The following is a 22,984-nucleotide window of genomic DNA, read 5'->3' on the forward strand; positions in this document are numbered from 1 at the left end:
GATATAGGACAGAAATTGAATCTAATAGTGAAAAGCATTTGATTTTCACATAAAAGTAGCAGGTACAAGGTCAGCAAGTGAAACATGAATAGATCTTAGAGCAGCTTCCAGTGCCTAAAAAGAGGCTACAAGAAAGCTGGAGAGGGCCTTTTGGCAAGGGCCTGTAATGACAGAACAAGTGGGAATGACTATAAATGGACAGAAGGAGATTTAGATGAGATAATATGAAGAAATTCTTTCTTGTGAGGGTGATGAGACACTGGCACAGTTTGCCCAGAGAAGCTGTGGCTGCCCCATCCTTGGCAGTGCTCAAGGCCAGGCTGGACGGGGCTTAGAGCAAGCTGATCTAGTGGAAGGTGCCCCTGCCATAGCAGGGGTTGGAACAGGGTGATCTTTAAGGTCCCTCCCAACCCAAGCCATTCTGTGATTCTATGTGTGTTACTATCAATGCTTCAGTCAGGCTCTCAGTCTGAAGCTTTTGTTCAGAGGATAGTGACTCATCTGTAAATATTTACCAAGGTGGCAAAATTGGCACCAGGGAGCACCAGGGAGCTTGCACTTAAAAGAGGAGGTTTTTCTAAGCAAACATTTTATCAGAAGAATAGGTGCTCCATCTTGAAGTTTTGTGAAATGATGTGAGGTATTTCTACTCCGAGGTGTAGTATCCTACTGCAGGACATACATGACTGCGAACAAAAAAGGCACAAATGGATAGTTTTGCATTTAAGTTTTACTTTTTTTACTTTTTTAAACCAAGCTTGGGTCAAAGATTTCAAAGAAGAAAATAACCAGCTTTCAAATACTTAAGAATAATTAAAGCATAATTCCCTTGTGTTTTCAGGAAAAAATATATGTGTTCTAATAAATCTCAGAAGAGTTATTTCACTTGAAAATGCATTTGAAAGAGCTGTGTTCTCAGAAGTATAGTCACATTAGAAGCAGTTCATTAAAATGGTTCTAACTTTTTGAAGCATGTTAAGTCTGCAGTATCTATTCATGTGAGGTAAAATCGCAGACTGAAAAACTTGTAGATGTCTGATAGTACAGAAGTTACTGTTGTTATAAATCAGTCTTTTCTGTGGTTAAATTATAGGGTGGAGAAGGTGAGGGTGAAGCCAGTAACTATCTTTCTTCTCCATCTAATTTGAGGGAACATTAAAAGATGAATGAGAAAAGCATTTTCTTAATTTTACAGCAGCTCTTCAGCTGAGTTGAGCTGCTGGGGTTTTTTTGCTTTCTGGTAAAATGGATCTTCATTGATATAAAGCAATGTGTGAGATACTGTCTTTTCCAGGGCAGCGTGCTCCTAGACTGAAGAAACAGGATTTCCAAGCTGTGTCAGATGCTGTTTGGGAACAGAATCTTACCTCTCTCTGCTCTGCCTCCCATATGTCAGCTGCTATGTTGTAGGACACTAATGAACTCTAATGGACGTTAATGATAGGCAAGTTCTGCTCAAACCAAAGGTGTACACAGGGTAGCACAACTTCACAGCAGGACAACAACCAGAATCGATGTGCAAATGGCCACTGGCAGATGCTTGTTAAAGATCAATGACTTTTCCTTTTCTAATTATTTTATTTCTTTAATTTTTTTTTTTGGGGGGGAAGTCTTTGGTGGCTTTCTAATTTACTAATTTAGGTGACAAAATGTAAACAGGAAATGAATCTCTTAACTGTAGGGCTGCACATCCACGATCCCCACTTCTGAAGAATAGCACATGGCCAATGTCTCTGAATATCAAAATGATTTTATTTAGGTGTCTCTTTTTGGGAAGCTGTAAAAGAGTTATCTGATTTACCATAGTCTGTGAAATTGCATCCAGGAACTGCCTAAACTGCTAATTTCTTTTTCTCCATATTGTATATTTATTATTTAGCTGCTGTGGAGTATTTGGTCAAATAGTAAGATTATATTTACATTCTAGCAGTGATATGTGGACTAAGTTGAAGATTAGGGCTGAATGATGTTATTTTGTGAGCTGTTTTGTTCTTTTTAAATTAGTAGGAAAAAATTATTCTCACCTAGCAATTTCATAATCAAAGTCTATAACAGGATGGAACAAGGGGCTAAGGCAGACGAATAGGCAGTAAACTTGTCGGGAGGAAGAGGAGGAGGAGAAGAAAAGAATATTTTTTTCCACTCTTTACCTGTTCGGTCACTGTTTCTTCTGGGACACAGACTCCAGGAAAGATTATATGCAAGTGAATGAGTCCTCCATCCTGCAATCACTTGTACAGGTGACTAAATCCATACATTTGCTTTAGAGGATTGAGGGTTCAGGGTTTTACACTTTTGTACCTTTAGTCTTATGTTTGATTCTGGTTTTTGGTTACCTTCTTGTCTAGTGTCATAGTGACAAAATAGCAATCAGGCAATTCTGCTTTTATATTTACAGTAACTTTGTGTGATCATATGGGGACTCACACAGGAAAGCATAACTTACTTTGAACCTCCTACCCTTTCCTCATATATGGCTTAAAATAAGTAGGCACAGTTATCAAACTCTTGTCAGGACTTGTAATTTGTCTGCAATAACAAGGTTAACCAGCAATAGCAGTCTATGCTGTGTGGTTGCATGCCAGTAAAACACTGACAAATTGAAAACTGTAATGAGAATAAACACGTTATGAATATACTGAGCCCATTGACACTTTCACATTAGGAACTGCAGTCATGGTAAGTTGACTTGTCCTAACCAACCCCTCTGTTTTGAAATAAGGCCCCATTGTAAACTTATCATATGCTCTAAAACAGTGGTACTAAACATGTCCTGTGTGCCATAACCCTGTTTTCAAGACATGGTTTAAAATGATTTGCCTCTTTGGTGTATTCCTACTTCCCCCAGTAAACAAGACTGAAAGTTAGTAACAAGAATGGTTTCATAAATGAAAACATAAATTTTCATGGAGCTGAATAGAGTTATAATTTATAGACAATCAAAATCTTCAAGCGATAATTGTTCTATTATTTTTGTTTGGGTTTCTTTCAGTATTTTTACTTTTTTCCCCTGCTGACATGATTTGGCATGTGTTGATTAATAAAACATGCACTGAAAATCATTTTTCAGCAATGAATTCTCCTAAAATGAGCTCACTGATGTTCTGCAAATCACGTAGAGGATTCTACAGACAGGAAAGTGTGACTTCCTGCTTTGGTGTATAGCACGTGTATATGTGATAAGGACATGAAGGATGGGTTACTACACCAGGACTGAGAGCTATAGGTCTAAATTTGGTTCTTTGCATGTAGAAGTGGAGTGAATGGGGTTGTTCAATTCCCCTCTGCCTCATGCATTGTTTCAGAGCCTGGCGCAGCACAGTCGCAGGCAGTCGGTGCAGTGGGCAGCCCTGGCACGGAGAAGCAGAGCTCTCAGCAAGCAGGTGTGTCACAGTCAGGAGCGAGCTCCATTGGCAGTGCTGTGTGGGGAAGTTTGTGCAGCAATTGCCAGCACTGGCTAAAGCAGTCATTATCTTTCTGCTTTGTGTGAGCCTTCTTAATGTCTGTTTAATTTTTCCCTCCTTCCTACCCCTCCAACAGGTGAGGTCTGGCCGGTACCCATAGGGAATATGTCATACAAGAGAAGGATGGCACAGTAAGAAGGAAGCTTTGGACCCCGAAGTAATTCAGGTAACCCAGGGTGATGCTGCCGGTGGCTGGAAGTGAAAGTGAGTGCTTTTGAGTCTCCAAAGCTGTTTATGCTGTGGAGGATCTGCTCCCAGCCGAGCCCTGGCTTCCATGCGGGACCTGACAGGCTGCCTGTGGGTGTCCTAGGCAGCCCAAGAGCTACGGCACTAACCTTTGTTGTCACTCAGTTTCGGGGAGCAGGATGTCAAAAAGGCAAAGGAAGGAGGTGGGGCCATAGACCTATTATCCCTCTTTATCAGCCTGTGGAGCTGGGCCAGTACCTGAGGGAATAGTGTGGAGCATGATTGCTCACCTCCCATGAAGACAGGGTGCATGCCTTGAGACTGTATCTGGGTGGTTTTACTATCTTGCCAAAAAGTTAGAAATTTCCCTCTTTGTATCAGGATGAAACAAGTGTTCTAAGGCAGCTCTGGAGAAGCAGTAACCTAGAGGTTATAAGAACACTTACATGGAAGACAGACTCATGCTGCCAGCCCTGATTTTGCTTCATTTGAATTGGACATTTGAACCTGCCAGAGGCCATGTAAAACGGATGCCCCGTTTTCATCACCCTAGCATTTTTTCAGGGGTGGGATTTTCCCCACCTCTCTGTACAAATCTCTTCTCCACCCTGTGTGAATTGTTTAGGTAGTGAGAGAGAGGCCAGACAGGAAAGATGAGAGGCACCAGTCTGGATTAAGGCAGTGTGAAGCTACACTACACTACACTACAGGATTCAGCATTAGGCAAAGTTTTGTCACTGCCTTACTTCAATCAAGTTCCCTCCTGGAGAAGAACAGGTGATAGCAGAGGGAAAAGGACAACACTATTCCTCAGCAGTAGACTCAATCCCATCTTAATCTTCATAGTAGAGGTGACAGGTCACTGACACTTGAGGAGAGGATGTGTTATTTGCAAAAGGGCAAGGCTGCCTGCCTCTCTAAGTGTTTTCTATGGGCTGTAATCACATTGTCTAATTTCAGTGCCTTGAACTAACTGATGCAGGGGCCTACATCTTTCTGTGGGCTATACAGAGAAATTAGGCTCTCAGATCAGTTGCCTAAACATGGGAGTCAGTTGCCATTTGAGATACCCTCCTGTCACCTCCCTGGCCTGCAGCTGCAGCTCTCCTGTAATGCCTGTGTTGTACCTATCAAGCTTGGGCTGATTTTTTGGCTACCCTAAATTATTCCAAGCACTTGATGCTTAATTCTGAACAAAGTTGAGCTCCTACTTTTAATTACCTGGAATTGAGACTTGTCTAGATGGCTGGAGTGAAGCATGCTTGTAGAGGTGGTACGACAATCTCCTGTCTCCCCAGGGTCTGAGCAGATCAGCAGGGAACCCTAATCTTGCAGTCCTAGCACCCTTGGGAAGAGCACAAACTTGGTTTGGAAAGTTCATGCAGGAGCACCCATCAATGCTGGGCTCTGCTGGCAGAGGCGAGGTGCAGGACTTATGGTTCCATCCAATCTCTTCTCACTCTTCTGTTTTATTTTGTTATCTCTCCCTGGTGGCTGACTACTAGCCTCATCTGTGATTCTGAGCTGAAGCTTACATTAATGCAATTTCTTGGATCATCTTCAGATTTTTCAGGCTTCTTCAATACAAATATGGTATTTGCTTCTTTTCCAATCAACAGACTTAAATGCTTTCCATTTAAGTAGTTTACAGATTGGGATGGCAGTGAGCTGGCTCTTGGAAAATAATAAATAAACCAGATAAAAGTATTGAAGTAACAGTATTAATGTAGTCATTTTGCCTTCCCAATGCGTTAAATATAGAAGTGATGCTCTACAATAATTTTCTTTTGAGTGAGCTGAGGTTTGAGCTTTTAGCCCAGGAACAACTTTTCTAAGAAGACTGAATCATTTTAATTACTGGTTCTGTCCGGCCATCTTCCATACCAATGTGTTTGGCATCTCTCTAATCTTTCTTGCAGCTACAGAAAGCTTTTTCAGTGATTCTCTGCTTTTCTACATTATTGCCTTTGTTTACCCTTAGTAGCCAAGCTAAGGGTAAAAGTGTGTTGCAGACAGCACTATTGCATGGAGTTGTGCAATAATGCACAGCTTCATGGAGGTTACTATGCTCTGCCAAACAGCCTTTGGCTGAATTAACCAATAGCCACCATCTCCTATTCAATTTTATGTGATTTAGTCCAAAGCCAACTGTCAGTCACAGTAGGGGCTGTGTTACTAAACTATCAGTGCAACGTCAAGCAAAAGATGCTTCAGGTGCATGGCAAAGTAGTACCCGCTCAGTGCTTTGCTATAATTACATGGATGTAAATAACAGTGGAAAAGGTGTTGTAAATCTTTTTCATCCAGTCTTTCACTGTCCTCGTCTTTCTCCAAACTGTAACAATGACCACAAAAGGCCTGGAATATTGTTGTTAAAATAGCAAGTGTTAAAAGTCAACATTTTTTAAAAAATAAAGTCCATTGCAATGAAAATTAACCCTTTGTAAATTTCCTCTTTATTTTATTTTTCCTTTCTAATGTTTCAGATTATATTAGCATTTTGTAAAGATTCTCAGTAAGTATGGATGTGGGAAACAAATACTGCCAAGGTACCTGCCACATAGTAAAACAAGTGCATATTCACATCAGAAGGAGAAATATACTACCTGACACCAAGGCCATGAGTTTGCAGAAGACACAAATGCTCTAATCTCAGTTTGATTTTGTTTAATTTAAATATTGTTTTTTTTCATGTTAGATTAGGTCTTAGAAGCTATGGCTGAAAACAAGACTCTAATGAGTATGCAAAGAGTAAAGTGACACTAAAGAAAAATTTATTATTAGAGCTCAGCAATAAATGTTTTTCAAATGGCACTAACATTTTCAAAAGTTATATTTCTCTTCCAGAAAAGTCTGAACTGTCAGAATCTTAAACAGTGAAGTATTTTAGTTACCATATTGTATTGTAGATAAGCTCTTCTATGCTCCTCTGTTACTGTAAGCTCTGGTAGGCTTATGAAATTTCCTGCAGTCTAGAAGGGTTCAATAAATCTGGGTTTATTTTCTGTCTTGAAAGATATCAAACATCTTTTCCTCTTCTTCTAGGATCTTTCTAGAAAATGGTGGAGCTTCTCTCATTGCTAATTTTCTATAGCCAAAGAAGCCCCAGCTACCTACTGCGTGGGAAGAGAGGCTCTAAACCATAAACAGGCCAATAATACATCACACCATCTGATTACAGTGAATGCGAAAGCAAAAGATGGTTGGAACGGTGCTGGTGAAAGGTTGTTTCAACTGGAGCAGAGGAGAGAAGGTTGTTCAAGTAAGTGAAATGGAGAAGCAGATGAGAAAATGATGCTGAAGCTTTCTCAGCTGCAGGAATCAAAATGAAATTTCCTTGAATAATGCTTTGTAGCTGTGCTCTAATCCAGGAAAGTATGCTAGAGACAAAGCAGAAAGTCGTGATGCTCAGGTTAAGCCCCTCTGAGGCTACACTTCCTATCAGGGCACTGGTAAGGGCAAACTTTTAATGATATTTTTCTGCTAACATCTGATTGCCTTGTCTTTAACAGGCAACTCTTTAAGAAAGTGTTTTAGCATAAATAGCATAATATGCATTTTGTGAAAGTAACAGAATTAAAATACAGTGCATGTTATACAAATAATTTAGGAACTAAATGCCACTGCCATTTTATTGAAGGAGCTGTTTCATAATCCTTCCATCTCTTCTCTTTTTCATAACGTTGAGCACTGGTTTTTAAAGTTATCCCTGCCAAGCATTTGGACAGACATTGATTATTAGGTAATCTGCTTATTCTCTTGTTCTCAGCTTGTATGAGATGCACACTATTTTATGTCTACTATTTAGCAGGTTTTTCAACAATCTATTTAAACTAGGTAGAGACAGCTTTAGCAAGCAGCAGTAATATGTAAGTGGGATAAATTTATCTTTCTGAAACTTACACTTGATCTTGCATGTTTTCTTGTTATTAAGGTTAGCTCTCACTCTCTTTCTCTTTTTAAAATAAGCAGTCTTACATTTTTAGGTAGCCTGCCAATATAGTTGTAAGTTTAGGGTGTCAATTTTTCCTTCTCACTCAAAATTCAATTCATTTATTCTCCATGAACTTGAAATCATCTTCATAATGTTTAGTCCCTTCTGGCTATAAAAAAAAATCTATGAACTGAAAAAGGCATGATGCACTGCTTTATAATGCTTAAGAGTAGGGTTTTTCTGATAAGACAATAATTTTTGTCTTATTCAATTTAAATAAAATAAACATTAAAATTAGTCTTCAAGAGCTCTGCAAGGGTAATACTTCAGTTGTAAGATAGTCAGAAGAGTTATTTTTACTTTGATCATTTCAGAGATCTGGTTTATCGCACATCCCAAGATCTAGTTGTGTCGGCACAACCAGAAGGAGGCAAACTGTGAAGTGGGGAGTTGGAAAGTGGGGAGGAAATAGAAAGTTTCTTCACTGCTAACTCCTCTATATCATTTAATGACAACTTAATCCTTCCCTAATAATTTTTCACCAAAATTCTTCTACAAAACAAGAGTTCCTTCCCATAAAATGACCACCAGCTGGGTTAACCACAGAAGGCAGGTTAGCGACTAGTCTCTACTTTCATTAACCTTTTTGCAGGCAGGATGCAGTCTCTACCATAAGTGATACGTGCTTTTTCACAGCTCTCTCCTCACACCTACAAGGTCAGATAAAGTTTTTCTGTGATTACTGGGAACAAATCACAAAATAGCCAGCTCATCACACTGTAACTCATTTTTTCTGTATAACTTTTAGCAATAAGTACAAGGATGAACGAAAATCCTTCACTTTAGTGATGCTTTGCAGTGTGGTTCTCGGAAAAGCATATTTTAATCTAAGTCATCAGGTATTGGTCACCAAGACTAATTTTGATGTGGCCTCAGGGTTTCCACCTCTCAAGGGTACTGATTTAATCACTATTTGCCCTTCACAGACATTTGGAGGAGACATTTCACAGTAAAACTCATAAGAATGTCTTAACCAACAACATATATGGCAACAGTGGTGAGCATCATAGAACAAGCAACCTATGAAGCAGTCAAAATATCTGCTTATAGGTCCCTTTCCTTTTGCACATAGTGAGTACAAACAGCTGGCTGTTACACTGATTTGTTTTTATTTTTTTTTTTCCTGGTAGGTTCTTTCTAATAAATTGTATATGTGACTTTGGATACATAAAGTACTTTTACTGCCATTCTTATGGGAAGCACAATAGAGAAAGAACTTCTCACAAAGGAACAGCACAAGATTTATTCACTGTAGAAGACATAAGAGCATGGAGGATGGCTTTAAATGAAGATGCAAAACATTGGAGAAACTTCAGTTTTACCAGGTGCTGATGACACTTGAAACTACTTGCACCTAGTAGGGATTCACAGGAAGATGATGCTGCCTTTCTGTTTCTCCATGAAAAGAACATGTAAATATGCACATAGTTCATTACTTTTAAAAGGCAGACTATCAGTTAATTTTGACAACTAAGTAGTTCCTCACAAATATGCAAATGTTCCAGCATTTGCTTAACTTTCTGCAAGTATTTCTGAGCCTACACTTTTTTCAGCCTCTTTAAATCAGAGAGCCTGACAAATAGATTTTGGAAAAACCAAAGGCTTCCTTGTGTTGTACCACTGCCACACTTTTAATTTGAAACCAAGTAACAATTAGACTTAATTGTGAATATTTATTTACTGTTACCCCCATTTTGGCCGATTCCTCACTCATGTAAGTGGAAATGAATGCTGGTAATTAAACACTGCAACATCATTACTAGCCACTGCAATGCTGAGAAATGCTGATCTGTACCACCTAATCATTTTCCAAGCCTAGTGGTTGTGGTTCACCATGGAAATTATTCAAAGAGAGTTTTCCCAAGCTAACTTTCACAAGCTAGCAACATCATCACAACAGCAACAAAACCAGCTAGATCTGTTCTGGTTCTTATTGCTATACTATACACACATGATATATATAGATACACTGTCTACCATTTCCAGCACAGTGCCATGGAAGTGGCTCAGCCAGATTCATGTTCTGTGGCAGGTGAAGTATGTTGTGCTAAGTGATCTACATTTACTACCAACTGGCAAAACAGGGATCTGGGCATGTGGCATATCATGGCAAGAATATTATTCACTTCCTAAATTCCCAAAAGATAATGGAAAAGACATGTAAAACATGCTCCTCAATGCATACAGCAGGCCTCTGGGAATGTAAATTTAACATCAACAAGAACATGTACAACCCAAGTAATGCAGGAGATGGGTAGAGGTGAGGATATAGCTTCAGTCTGGTCAAGGTAAGACCAGACTGTGACCGAGCTGTTACCAAGAGTGCATCACTTGTCTTCCTCATGGAACTAACAAGCTCTTCTCTGACACATGCTATTATAAGCAGCTTTTTGATTCCTTGCAGACTAAGATTATGCCGTGTGTCTTTTCTAGTGGTTATATTTCTTCAGGAACTATAAATGAAATTTGATCCTTGAAACATATGTGTAGAAATGTGCTTTTAATGATTTTACACTGTGCATCCATAAAAGTTTAATGTGTTATATTAAGGTTACAGAACTAATCACCATCCCTGTTCTTCATCACCCTCTTTTATTCCAGCATGTTTGAAACTACAGCTTGATCCACAGTCTATTGAGGCCAGTAAGGGTCTTCCCTTGGCATCTGAAGGCTTTTGATCAGTTGTGTCAGTTCCTCAAGACAAAGACCCTATCTTTTGAGTTTATTGGTGTGTGGTTTACGTTGGTAGTGCTTAGTAAATGAGGTGAGTTTGCTGCATTAGAGACAGACAATATGTTGCGAGTTCATAACTGCTCTTAACTACATAGTGAAGACCTCGCTCAGATCATGGTTCTACGAATACAGCGAATAATAAGTGAAATTCAAACTCTGAAACTATGCAATTCATTTCCGTTCCGGAGAACTAAGAGAATCCAGCAAGAATCGGTTCTCAGGTACTGTGGTGACCGACATTTCTAAAATACGCCAGCATGCAAGCTTTTGCTGAGTAAACTATAAACTTCTACGCTATTGCAGAATGACTGTCAGTTCCTGCCTCATAAAATCTAAATGTAACTTTTTTCAAAGAGTTAATCAAAGTACACCACCAAGAATAAGTCATTTCAAGAATTACCATCAACGAACTCATTTGAACCTAGCCCAGCTACTGCCTGCAGCTTCAAACAGATGCAGCACTTATTCCAGGCACTCTCCCATTCCTCATTGTTCATCACATCTCTCTGGAAAATGGAAAGAGCAACTGTTACAGCTACAGAGAAGTCTGCAGAAGGGTTGACATCAAAGCTGTTTTTTCCCTTTCTCAGTGTGCTAGTTTTCACTTTTACAAACAGTGGCTGCTATATGTTTTGGCAGGCTTGTGCTTCTGGCTTGATTTTACACCACCTATTGTTAAAGGCCATTTAGTATTACAGTGAAATAGTAGGTTTGGTTTGTTTATTTACAATGTCTCTTTTTCTTTTGGAGTTTTTTTCTATTAAATGAAAAACTCTTTGCCCACAGAGGAGCTGTAGTAGCTTTCACTGGGAAAGTAAGTTTCTGTCAGTATTTTTTTGTATGTCTTCACTTTAAAAAAAGTGTCATGAAAAGAGCTGCAAAACCCACCATTGGTTGCAAAGAAAAGAAATTGTAATCAGTTCCTTACAACAGAGTAACAATTCTTTAATATTTGGACTATTCACTAGGAGTTCATTCGTGTAACAACAGCACATCCTGTGAATCACACCTTAACGTTGTTGAAGCTTTTTATAGTAAAATAGATTAAGGGTGGAGAATTCATGTAAAGGGACAAAAATGTAACTCACACATTAGTCAGTGATTGTGAATCAAAATTATTCTGGGTAATTGAGTAAGTCTGAAGGTGTTTAAGTGCACTAAAAGAGAGACAAGACAGTGTAAAATACTTTTGGGCTAAAGAAAGCATAAATCACAGCAACTTACCCTAGAATTCGACTCAGCCACTGCTTAAGTTATATACTGTGTAAATCCATAAAGTCATCTACCACAGGCTCTCAGTTTGTTGAATGTTTTAATTAAGGGGATTCTGTCAAGGTATTTCTCATTATTAGCAGAATATTGTATACAAGATGACTAGAGATGGGTGAATTCATTTTACCTCATTACAAGCCCATTCAAAGACCATTTCTAATCATGAAATATTATTAGCTTCTTGTTCTTTTCAGAAGATGATCACATAGAATAATAACTAATAATAAAATTGGGGAAGCAGAAGAGAAGAAAGCAGCATGGGAGAACAAATCTGAACATAGAGTGAAGAATGGATTAGATAACATGGAAAGAAGATCTGAAAGAAATACTAGTAATACATCCTGCCCATGGTCCAAAGAAATATCTGACATGTTGTGTAGCTGGGTGTTATTTTCTGACCTGCTAAGTAAGGTTTAAATTGCATTAAAGAACTGTCTGCAAAGTCAAGCTAGCTCTGCAAAACCTGTGGATCATAAGAATAATGTAAGATGTTCACAGACATTGAGTTTGCTCAAGACTGATGATAATCCCTTGTGAAACACAAACTGAAATTTGTTTGCCTACCAAAATAAGGCCTTTTTCTTACCCCCCTTCCCATTCACAGACACAGGCATGTTGTTGGCTTGTTATTGTAGTTTATGAATGTTGGCCTTTATTCCTGTGAAATTAGTCTTATCAACTTCATCTGACAAAATGTAAAATTCTATGTAAAGTTGACAGACTTGGAAAAAGTAATAGAAATTAAAAGGAGATAAACATAGCTTTATGAAACTGTGTTTTTTGAAATAGTTCTTTTACTCTGAAGGGCTACGTAATTACACCAAGCCATATGTGTGTCTTTTTTTTCTTTAATATATATTCCTAAAACTGGACAAGTGCTAATAGCACCACTCAGGAGAATGACATCTATCATCTAGAAGGTTCTCATTATAGCTTACTTTATCAGTTCAATGATGGGAAAAAAAAAATCAGCTATAAATCAGAATCTCCAAGTAATATTTTAGCTGAACTTAAAATAATATTCTAAGGTCTGATCATAAAAATGTGGCATTAGGCAAAAGCTAGCCACACTAGGTGTCACTTCTTGTTTACCTGGAGACCTACATCATGAATTACACTATTCTTACATAGTAAAGGACAGGTGGAATTTGAAAAATACATCCCATAGCATATAAATCATATGATATAAAGCAAACACTCCATAGGTTATGGGGTTTACTATTCTTGAATCAAGATTTCTTATGCCAGTTGGTAGTGTTTTATGCTCTTCATCGTTTTTTTAATAACAACCTATTTGATCTTTCTATCTAATTGCTCTCATGTTAATAATTATGTGGGATTAGGAAAGCTCTAATTCTTGACTGTGCATATGGGAGGATGTATAGTTATGACATCCCTGTAAAATCTTTGTGAGAAAGACATGACCCAGGGCAGTGCAGAAACTCTCAGAAGAGCTGATGAGCTGGGCATAGTGCCACACTGACGTAGCTGCCCTGTGCCAGCTTGCTGTGCCGGCCTGGGTGGTCGCCATCCCTCAGAACCAGACATCCTCCACAGGACTCCTTGCCTGAGGGTGGCAGGGGAATTTCTAGCTCCAGTGCTTTAATAGGCTCTATTTTAGCTATGTCAGTGTGTCACAGTCTTTTGGTTACTTGCTGTCTTAGGCAGGGAAGCTGCTTTTTGCAGGTGGTGGGCTGAGGCTCTGTGAGGCTTGCAGGACAACCTGGGAGTCACCAAGCAGGATCTTAAAGCCCATGTCTCTGTATCACGCACAAGAATGATAGGAACATTTTTCTTATTTACTGTGACTGACATTGGAAACTAGCAGGCATTTTGTCTTGGAAAAGCTGTCTGAAGACTGCTGTCTGAAGACTGCTGTCTTCATGCTTATTCCAACAGCTCCATGAGGCAATACAATAGATATAAATTTTTTGGTTTTGAAGCTTTTCTTCAGGCTGAGCTGCTTCAGTCACTGGTTTGGTAAGCAGCCCCACAAGCACGATGGAGAGGCAGAGACTGATACGGTCTTTGAACTATTTGGAGTATGGGATAGGTAGAAACATGTCAGACTTGCTTTGTCTCTAGAGTAGTGTGTTGGAATAACAAGATCCTCTTGTTCTTGTTTAGCCACACTGCTGCTACATAGGACAAGGGGAGAGGGAAGGAAGTGGAGGGGGGAAGTGGAGGGGGGAAGTGGAGAGGGAAGGAGAAACTTAAATTCTTCACCTTCCCTATGCCTGCACGGGAAGCTGAATTTCCTGGTAGGTACTTTCTGCTGCACCCTCACTTCCATGGCCAGTAACACACTGTGTGGCTGGGAGGCATAGACTTCTTCATTTCCAACTAGACACCATTAAAATCTTGTCCACTGTGTGGAAGACCATATCCATTTTGGCTGATGATGGAAAGAAGGATCTAGGAGGAAGGAAGAAGAGAAGGCCACAGTGGACACAAATGGTAGTGAAATACTTCAGTCATGCTGCTGTTTGAAGACATAGGGACTGGGGGACTCCAATGTTAGCCATGCAGTGGGTGGGAAGCCATCTTTTACACCAGAAAAACAGGTCTGGTAGGTTACTGGACTGCAGCACTCTGTAAGAGGACGGGCATGATTTTCGCATTTCCTTACGCTTCTCAATTCATCACATGAAGAACTGGGCTGCAAGCACTTGGGTGTGCTTGGGAGTGGGTTGGTTTCTGTTTCCTTTCCACACCTGCTCTGGGGTTTGCACACTGGTCCCTGCTGTGCAAAAAGATAAACAGCAAGAGGGGAGCTCCACACACTTCTCATCCTGCCTGTTCCTCTCAGCCCCTCCACGTACTTGTTACTGGTAAAAAAACCCAAAACACCAAAAAAAAATGCAACCCCAAGTCAAGTCCTTTCAGCAGATTAAACTTTCTAACTGAGCCATTCTTGAGATGTTACTTCCCCTTGCAGGTAATATTCGCAGCATAGTTGCTACTAACTCTCCATGCAAAATACACTACCTTTTTCACACCTTTGCATTATTCAGCATAAAACATATTTCATGTAACAAATACCTTCTCTCTCCTCTGTGTGGTCTTTTCTAAGATAAGGCTAATCCTTCCCTTTCCCCTGACAGTGGCAGAAAGAACAGGGGGAGCTTTCCTTTGCTTGCATATGTGTGTCTGCTCACAGAGTACCTGGGGTGCCCACAGGTCCTCAGCTCTGTGGCGGTAGGGTGTGATACAGGGAATTAACTCAGAATAAGGGATGGTGCAAGGATGGAGTTTGTGAGAGCTCTGTCCTGCCTCTCCTCTCAGTGACAGTGCTGTCATTAGAGCCAAGCAGTTTACTGAGGACAACCATTACCGTTTCCCGCCCAAGTAAAAGCTTTCCTGGCTGCACTGCCCTGCCTTCCCCTCGGTGTTTCAGCCAGAAAAGCTACATTAACTTGCACCGACTCTGTGGTTGCGCCTGACTCTTGTCAAACTCACAGCGCACACCTGAGAGCAGCGTTCGCTCGGACATGAACGGGCCCAGGAAAGCCCGGATGGCCATGGATTACGCCGTCTCGATGGGAAGGCGAGGAGCGGGAGGAGCGGGGACAGGCAGGGCCTGCCGTGCTGCTCCCGAGGCGGGACACGAGGTGGCGCCGTGTGGGGTGACCTGGGCCCCGCTGGAGCCCCGGGGGCCGCGCCGGGTGAGGAAGTGAGTCTGCGTTTCTTGTTCTGTCACATTTTAAAGGCGCTTGCTCATGCCCGGGTCTGCCGGAGGACAGGCACACCCCGCCGGAGAGGGCCTCGGCAGCCCGGGCTGCCCTGGGAGGGTTTAGGCCTGAGGTCGGACTGAGAGGGCCTCAGAGGCCGGCAGTGCCAGCCCCCTGTTAACCCACAAAGGGGGCACCTGGTTTTCCAGACATAAATATAAAACAAAATAAGAAATGAATGGTTATCATTAGGAAACGGGTGGGGTAAGTAAGGAGGTAAAGGTGAGAATGGCATTGCAGAGACTTTCAGGGTTTTAAAAGTTGGCACAGAAGTTTTTTTCTCTCCCTCGGTCCTTTGAGGTAGGCTATTTCTATGAAGAAAATTCTGCTCACATTACAAAAGGGGCATGTCAAGGGGTTTGACTGTCATTGAGGTTGAAATGAACTTTGTCACCCTGTTTAAATATTTAAGTCTCCTGACACAGGCAAATACATTGGGAAGTGCTAAAAAATATATTTAAAAATACAGCTGCCTTTGAGATGAAGCATTTCTATTCCCACTGTATCAGTCCACTTTGCTCAAGCAACCCTGAAGTATGGCAGGAAACTGCAGACCAGAGAAGCAGTTCCATTATCAGAATCTGTCTATTTGTGCATCTGGAGTGGTAACACTTTGATTTATAGTTTCAGCCACTCTCTTGATTAACCAAGAGGTTAAGCATTACAGTGTCAGTTTACTTTCTGCATCCAGTCATGCTAGTGTCCTAATCTCTTAAATAGCTGTGTTTTTATTACTGTTTTATACCAGTTTGCTTATTGGTGAAATTTAGGGATTTTTTTTTATTTTCTCTTAACAGTCTTAACTTCCCCCCACAAATACAGGGTTTCCACTGTTTCGTTGGTACTTGCTTGTATTAAAAGTGCTAATTTAACTTAGAAAGTGGTCTTCAAAACCCATTCTATAACACATCCTTGCTTTGGATGTAACATTAAGGAAGGTACTGGATGCACTTTAAAATAAAAGGTCATTTTTTTTTAGATTGAGTTGGATAGACTGGAGCACCTCCCATATGAAGACAGGCTGAGAAAGTTGGGGCTGTTCAGCCTGGAGAAGAGAAGGCTGCGTGGAGACCTCATAGCAGCCTTCCAGAATATTAATTGGGCCTATAGGGATGCTGGGGAGGGACTCTTCATAAGGGGCTGTAGTGACAGGACAAGGGGTAACAGGTTAAAACTTAAACAGGGGAAGTTTAGATTGGATGTAAGGAGGAAATTCTTTCCTGTTAGGGTGGTGAGGCACTGGAATGGGTTGCCCAGGGAGGTTGTGAATGCTCCATCCCTGGCAGTGTTCAAGACCAAGTTGGACGAGGCCTTGGGTGAGATGGTTTAGTGTGAGGTATCCCTGTCCATGGCAGGGGGGTTGGAACTTAATGATCTTAAGGTCCTTTCCAACCCTAACTATTCTATGATTCTATGATTATATAAAATCATTGTTGGGAGAAATTGTTGTAGTGTGTATCAGGGCAAAAACCAGTTTTGTGTTGGTGTGTTTTGTCTGAGATGATCTCAAAAGGCAATAGCTTCCTGGGCAACTGCAAGTATGGAAGGTGAAAGCTGGAGGGACTTGTATGAGTGGGAGCCCTTAGTCATAATTTCAAGTCTTATCTCAAGTGTAAACTGTACACACCATACTGACAGGTTCGTCCCTTCTTGTGGAGGTGGAGGCTCATCATGATCATCCCACTGTTTTCATCTCTTGTGGGTCATGCAAACTATTCTCTGAGAGAGTGGAACTGGGGACTAGGGTGGAAGAGGCTAGAAAGGACTGAGAGAGATCACCTCATATGTATTGGTGGAAATAATACCATAAAGGTAACACAGCCTGGCATGAACAGCAAACCTCTTGTTTTTTTCTGATGATTTCTGAACCTCCAACTCTGACCCCATGCTGATTTGGTTGTGGTAGGCTTAACTGGTTACACAAACAGCTCTCAACCTCCAGATGCTACAGAATTCCACAGCTAATGAGTAGTGAGTCATTTTTACATCCTTACAGATTACTTTGTTAATTTCTTGAAGGCAGAAAATATCCAAGGCATTTTTTCACAAACATTTTGAGTAAATCCTTCTCTACCTGAAGGAGGAAACTGCTCAGATTGTGCTTCTGTCCTTACAGTAACAGGGCTATAGAGGCCTGATTCTGAAAAGTGCAGAGCATACGCAGCACCTGCCAAGATAAATGGGGGATGGAGATTCTCTGGGGTACTGAAATAATAATCACTTCAGTTTCCCTACTACAGTTCTTTTTTGAGTCTGTGACTGTATAAACCATACATTGCATATTGACATTTATGTCCTTCAGATGTATGACATCACTTGTCACTTAATGTTAATTTGTTCAAGCTATACAAAAGCCAAAACAGATCCTATGTCTGAAATCTGAGCTCCTAGTTACGAAGGAACATACTCTTACTGACTGACTCATTATTTTTTTTGGTCTTATGTTCAAGCTAGTAGAAAATGAATATGAAACCAGGAATTAAGACAGAAGTTAAAACCTGCAGAAGAGGTTTTAAGCAAACTGTGAAAACTATGCAAATCGATGTCCAGATCCCACCTACTTTCAGTCACAGAAATAGTCAGTGTCTAAATAAGCACTTCCAATGAGCAGTGTGATGGGGATTCATTCAGTGTGGCAATGATGTGTTTGTCCCCTGGTCAGCCTATAGGTATGTGTCCATATATGGGCAACATGGACACTATCTGCATGACAAAGTATGTACATGCTAAATAGATTGGGCCAGCGGTTTCAGCAATCTAGTAATATGTTTGGGGTATATTTGTTAAAACTTTATTATTTGTGAATAAAGCAACTTATGTTTGTAGTCTGCAAAGATACACTTGCAAAGATTACTTATTTGTCTATCCATCTTCTGGCTCATTTGGTTTCAGACTGTTTTGTTGTGAAGTGTTGCTTTATGGATATACAGTGGGATGTATGTTGCGGGATATAGGATGTTGTGTTTGAGGTGATGAGTCTGTGGTCCTCCTGTGCACACTGGATGCGAATTCCTTTCTGGCTATGTGCACCAGCTGCCGGCCAAGCTTTGTCTCCTGCACTAACACATTTCTGCACTGTGAGAGACACTTTGTTCACGTCTGGAGGGTAGCTGATGCAAATTGTCATGATCACAGAGGACAAAGCAATAGTTCAGACCTGCCATATAAGTGGATTTGAAAATAAACAGGCTAAAATCTTATATATGACCGTGTCTTCAACAGGAAGCCAGCAGAGGAAATGAAGCTAAGTGATGTGACATCTTTTCAGCAGAGAGGCTGTTCTGATCTAAATCATCTTTCTGAGATTTCAAGTCTGGATACATGAATATTTGTAAATTTTGGCCACCAAATATTCATGGATTACTGTAAATAGAAATGCATCCCCTATCTACAGAGAGAAGAGAGCATTTTTGAAAACAAGGATGAGTTATGTGCTAGGAGAGAGGTGTTCAAAGAAGCCTCAGCCTGGGTCCATCTGTAGTTATCTGAGATGTTCTGGGAAAGAGAGACACTTGTGTGGGTGATGGTGATGTCTTCAAAATGCTCTGATGAGGAATGTGGTATGTGATCACATTTATGTCTCTGCATGGATGATCTGATTAAAACCATAGGAAACATTTGGGAGAGGACAGATGTGAGTTGCTCAGTAAAGAGGGTAGTGGGAAAAGAACTAAGAAAATATGACAAGTCTTCAAATAGGAAAAGGCTAAGGATATAGAAGAAGTAAAAGATCAATTTGAGTCATGCATGGCTTGGTTTTATGCGTTTATTGGAAGGAGAAGAAAGTTGAAAAGTAAAAATTCTGTGCTGAGCTCAGGAATACTCATATATGACAGCTGCAAACTGGGAAGATGTTTTTAAGTCCCAGCTTTGCAACATCACTATGATACAGGGACAGACAACATGAAAACCAGTTTTATTTTCAGCTTTGGTCGGTGATGTAGATAGGAGTGAGTGGATGTGCGCATCTGTGCTACACCTGTTGAGCCCAGATTTGGGGTGATCAGTTTGTCATGCTGTGTGGTTTGCCGCTCTTGGCTTTGTTCACAAAACTTAAAGAAATACAAGAAATATTAATGAAATTATATATTTTCTTTCCGAAGGGATAAATTACAAAAAGAATAACAGTCTTTTTAGTTACTTGGAAGCTTTACCTAAATAAAAGGATGTCACAGAACGTATTCGTTCTTTTGTTTATTTGGTTTTGTTATATGCTTTTATAGCTTTGCCTGGTATTCAAAGACTGAAGCAACTTTACGGAGATCAATAAGAAGCACTGATCCATCCCTCAACCTTCCCCAGACTTCTCCCTCGTGGCAGCTCCAGAGCTTTAACACTCCAGGTGGAGTGTGTCTGGCTCCAGGTAAAGTCTGTCAATATTTTTTATCTGATACAGTGTATGTATTTTTCATACACATGAAAAAGGCAGGTTCAGCACTACCAAACAACTCAGAATTTGATTTTATTCTATCAATCAAGTTACTTGTCAAAACCAACCAAACAAAAAGTAACTTTCTTTAAACTCCTGAAAAGAAATTGGAAACATAGCTTTTTCTTTTCTTTTTTTTAATTACAATACTTTAAAATAAATAGTATCATCTTCTGGTTTGAAAATACCAGACATGTTCAATTTCTTCTGAAATGTATTTTTTTTTAAGGAAAGAAACTCTCAAAATTACAATGAAAATTCTGTTTCAGGTTAAATTAAATATTTTTACGCAGTTCAAAAAGTTGTTTAAAAACTCAGATTTGCTTAGTGGTTTTAATTTTTTTCTGACTGTCCTGTGACTGGAAGCATCAACAACTACACAGCTTCAGTGGCTGACTCTAGTCTATATCCCTGAAAAAAGGCTGGTTTTCTTTCACTTATAAGTAGGGTCCTGTAGCCAATACTAGTGCTTGTTTTCCAGGAATTTAAGCAGTGAGGTACTCAAAAAGGACACATAGCATACAGAAGGCAGAGTGCACATGGCATGCAAACCAAACTTCTTTCAGTTTAGACAAGTCAAATGATACTCATTCAAAACAGAGAAATTCCCCTACCGCTATTCTCCATCTTGATTCCTTTTATGCTTGTGAGTATTCTTTTGGATTCAGATAGACTTTTTTTTTGTGGGCACCTCCTTTTATTCTGATCCTTCTACAATTTCCACCACCATCTAGCTCTTGACTTTCCTGATCAACTCCAGATCAAGGTGGCTTCAGGAAGATCACTGCTCTGCAATCCAGACTGGGAAAAAAGAAGGGTTTTTTCCACCATTCAGATGTCCACACTAATTTTACCAGTAAGGAAGAGATACTCAGGATTGTTCCTTTTCAAATTAGCCTGGAAAACAGACACATGCTACACCACATAGTCATCTGTAGATCATAGTGTCTGAACGTAAGTCAGTCTAGAATTTGCTAGTGGTATGATGGGTTAATCTTTGCTAACAGTCAAATGCCCATCCAGCTGCACTCCCTCTCCTTGGCAGGACAGGGGACAAGAATGAGAAAGCTCGTTTGTCAAGATGAGGACAGGGAGGTTACTGTACCAATTACCATCGCCAGCAAAACAGACTTGAATTGGGAAAATTAATGTATTGCTAGCTTAAATAGATCCAGGCAGTAAGAAACAGGAATACAAACATTAAAAAAACACCTTTCTTTCCACCATTCCCAGGCACAGCTTCACTCCTTCATTCCTGATACCTCTCACTGCCCTGCTGTGTGTTGCGGGGAATGCATGTTATGCAGTTTCTGTCTGCTCCAGTGTGGATCCTCTCCATGGCCTCCAGTCCTTCATGAAAAAACCTCTTCCAGTATGAACTCTCTATGGGCTTCAGTTACTTGAAGAATATCCATGTGCTCTGGCGTGGTCCTCTCTGTGGGCTGCTGGAGAATATCTGCTCTAGTGCCTGAAGAGCCTTCTCCCCTGGCCTTGGTGCTTCCTCTGCTGTTTCTCACTTTTTTCTCCCCCTCCTCCTCTGCTGGTCCAATGTTTTCTACCCTTTCCTACAGATGCTTTCACAGAGGAACCCCAGACTCCCCTGATGGGGTCAGCGGCGTGTGTGTGTCTACTGGGGAGCTCATTGAAGCTGGCTGTGTTCAGGCAGCCCCCCAACCTCTTCTCTCAGAGGTCACCCCTACAGCACTCCTGCCAAACGCAACCAACACAATGGCATATATATAGGTTCACCAGATCACCCTTTCCTGTTCCTTTCATTTTCCCAGGAAGCTGTGGAGACACTGCAATGAAGACTGGTAGAGCTTGTGATGGCTCCAGCAACATACAGAGGGAACAGCAGTGAGAGAGGCATTTGTTGTATATGCCTGAGGCTTGAAAGGCATCTCCCCAGATCTAGGAAAGTTATAAGATACCAAACTAGCTTGTACTGAAAAATGCTTGTTCACTAATGGCAATAACAACTGTGTCACGTGTTCACTGCAAAGACGCCCAAGGACACTCACCTGTATTGTATTAAAAAGGAAAAGACCAGAAATGTATTAGTGCTGTATAGATAAAATATTTAAATGGCTATAGCTAGATGGACTGTAGAGATTGTAATCTGATATGTATGCGTGCATGCACTGAACATTTTTATACTAGAGTTGCAGCATAAATGACCCCATTAAATCCTGTTATTCTCCTAATCCCATAAGCACTTAATCTCATTGCAAGTGTTGGAAATAATTATTCATTTATACACTTGTTTTTGCCACACATTTTATGTCAACAAGGAGTGTGCCTTTGACTAATCAGTTAAAACAGCTGGCAGATAAAGTAATGAATAAGAATCAAGAATGTGCTATTACTAGGAAGGACACTGTTGTTTTTTCTTTGGTCTGAGATGTTATTGGTTCTACAAAGAAATGTTGTATTATACACAAAGAAAACCTTTTGTAGGACAGTCTCTACTCTGTGTTAACAACCACCAGGATAAGGGTGAAAAATAAAAAGCTTAGTGGTTTTCAAGCTGTCTCAGTCTGCTGCTTTACTTATCCCCAGCTCCTTGCATTTTGCATCTGTGAATAGGTGGAAGGACTCAACTCTTTTCATCACTCTTCACTCTTCTTACCTCTCAAATGTTTGCCATACTGAGCTGGGTGAAGAAACCAGATGTGTGAGTTTTGCTGGTTGACAATTCCCTCCCAAAAGAGGAGGTTCTCATGAAGACCATTTCAAGGAAAATCTCATTCTTTTGTGCTCCTGCATGAGCTGCAGCAGATAGAGTCTATTCTGGTCACCAAGGACCTGTTTTATGGTCAGATATTTTTAAGTTTATTCACCTCAATTCTGTCACACTGGTCCACACCCCTCTTAGGAAACACTTTGCTCCCCTCTTTAGAAACAATCTGTGTGCATGCTGGGACTTATGTTGGGCTTACTGTTGCACCGCAGTAGTCTTGTAGGACACTGGGGTAGAAGTGCGAGCCACGGAGAAGGGTAACCCCCCCCCCAGCTGGGGGTCTTACTGCTACAGACCAGTATGGTGCCACTTGTGGGAAAGGGTCATGGCAGTCACACCTCAGGTGAGGACAAGGAGGCAGACACAAAACATATAGATGTTGGACTGTGGATATTTTTCATCCCTACTTGCTATACTTGTGCATGTGTTTATTAC

At 40.5% G+C, this 22,984-nt stretch overlaps 1 long non-coding RNA gene across 2 annotated transcripts in view; it reads left to right on the forward strand.

Annotated features, from left to right (window-relative positions):
* LOC134155167 (uncharacterized) overlaps window positions 1–22,335 on the forward strand; it is a 41,680-nt gene extending 19,345 nt beyond the window's left edge. Inside the window, exons 4-5 of one of the 2 annotated variants that reach the window (XR_009961456.1) lie at window positions 6,696–6,912; window positions 21,594–22,335. This is a non-coding gene — a long non-coding RNA (uncharacterized LOC134155167). Of the gene's footprint in view, window positions 1–6,695; window positions 6,913–10,245; window positions 12,421–21,593 lie in introns of those variants that run through there. The other variant, XR_009961455.1, reaches the window with a different exon arrangement.
* The last annotated feature ends 649 nt before the right edge of the window (window positions 22,336–22,984 follow it).

This window comes from Pezoporus occidentalis, unplaced genomic scaffold (genome assembly GCF_034315485.1).
Source record: "Pezoporus occidentalis ecotype Australia unplaced genomic scaffold, CSIRO_AGI_Poc_V1 ctg75, whole genome shotgun sequence".
In the NCBI taxonomy this organism is placed as follows: domain Eukaryota; kingdom Metazoa; phylum Chordata; class Aves; order Psittaciformes; family Psittacidae; genus Pezoporus; species Pezoporus occidentalis.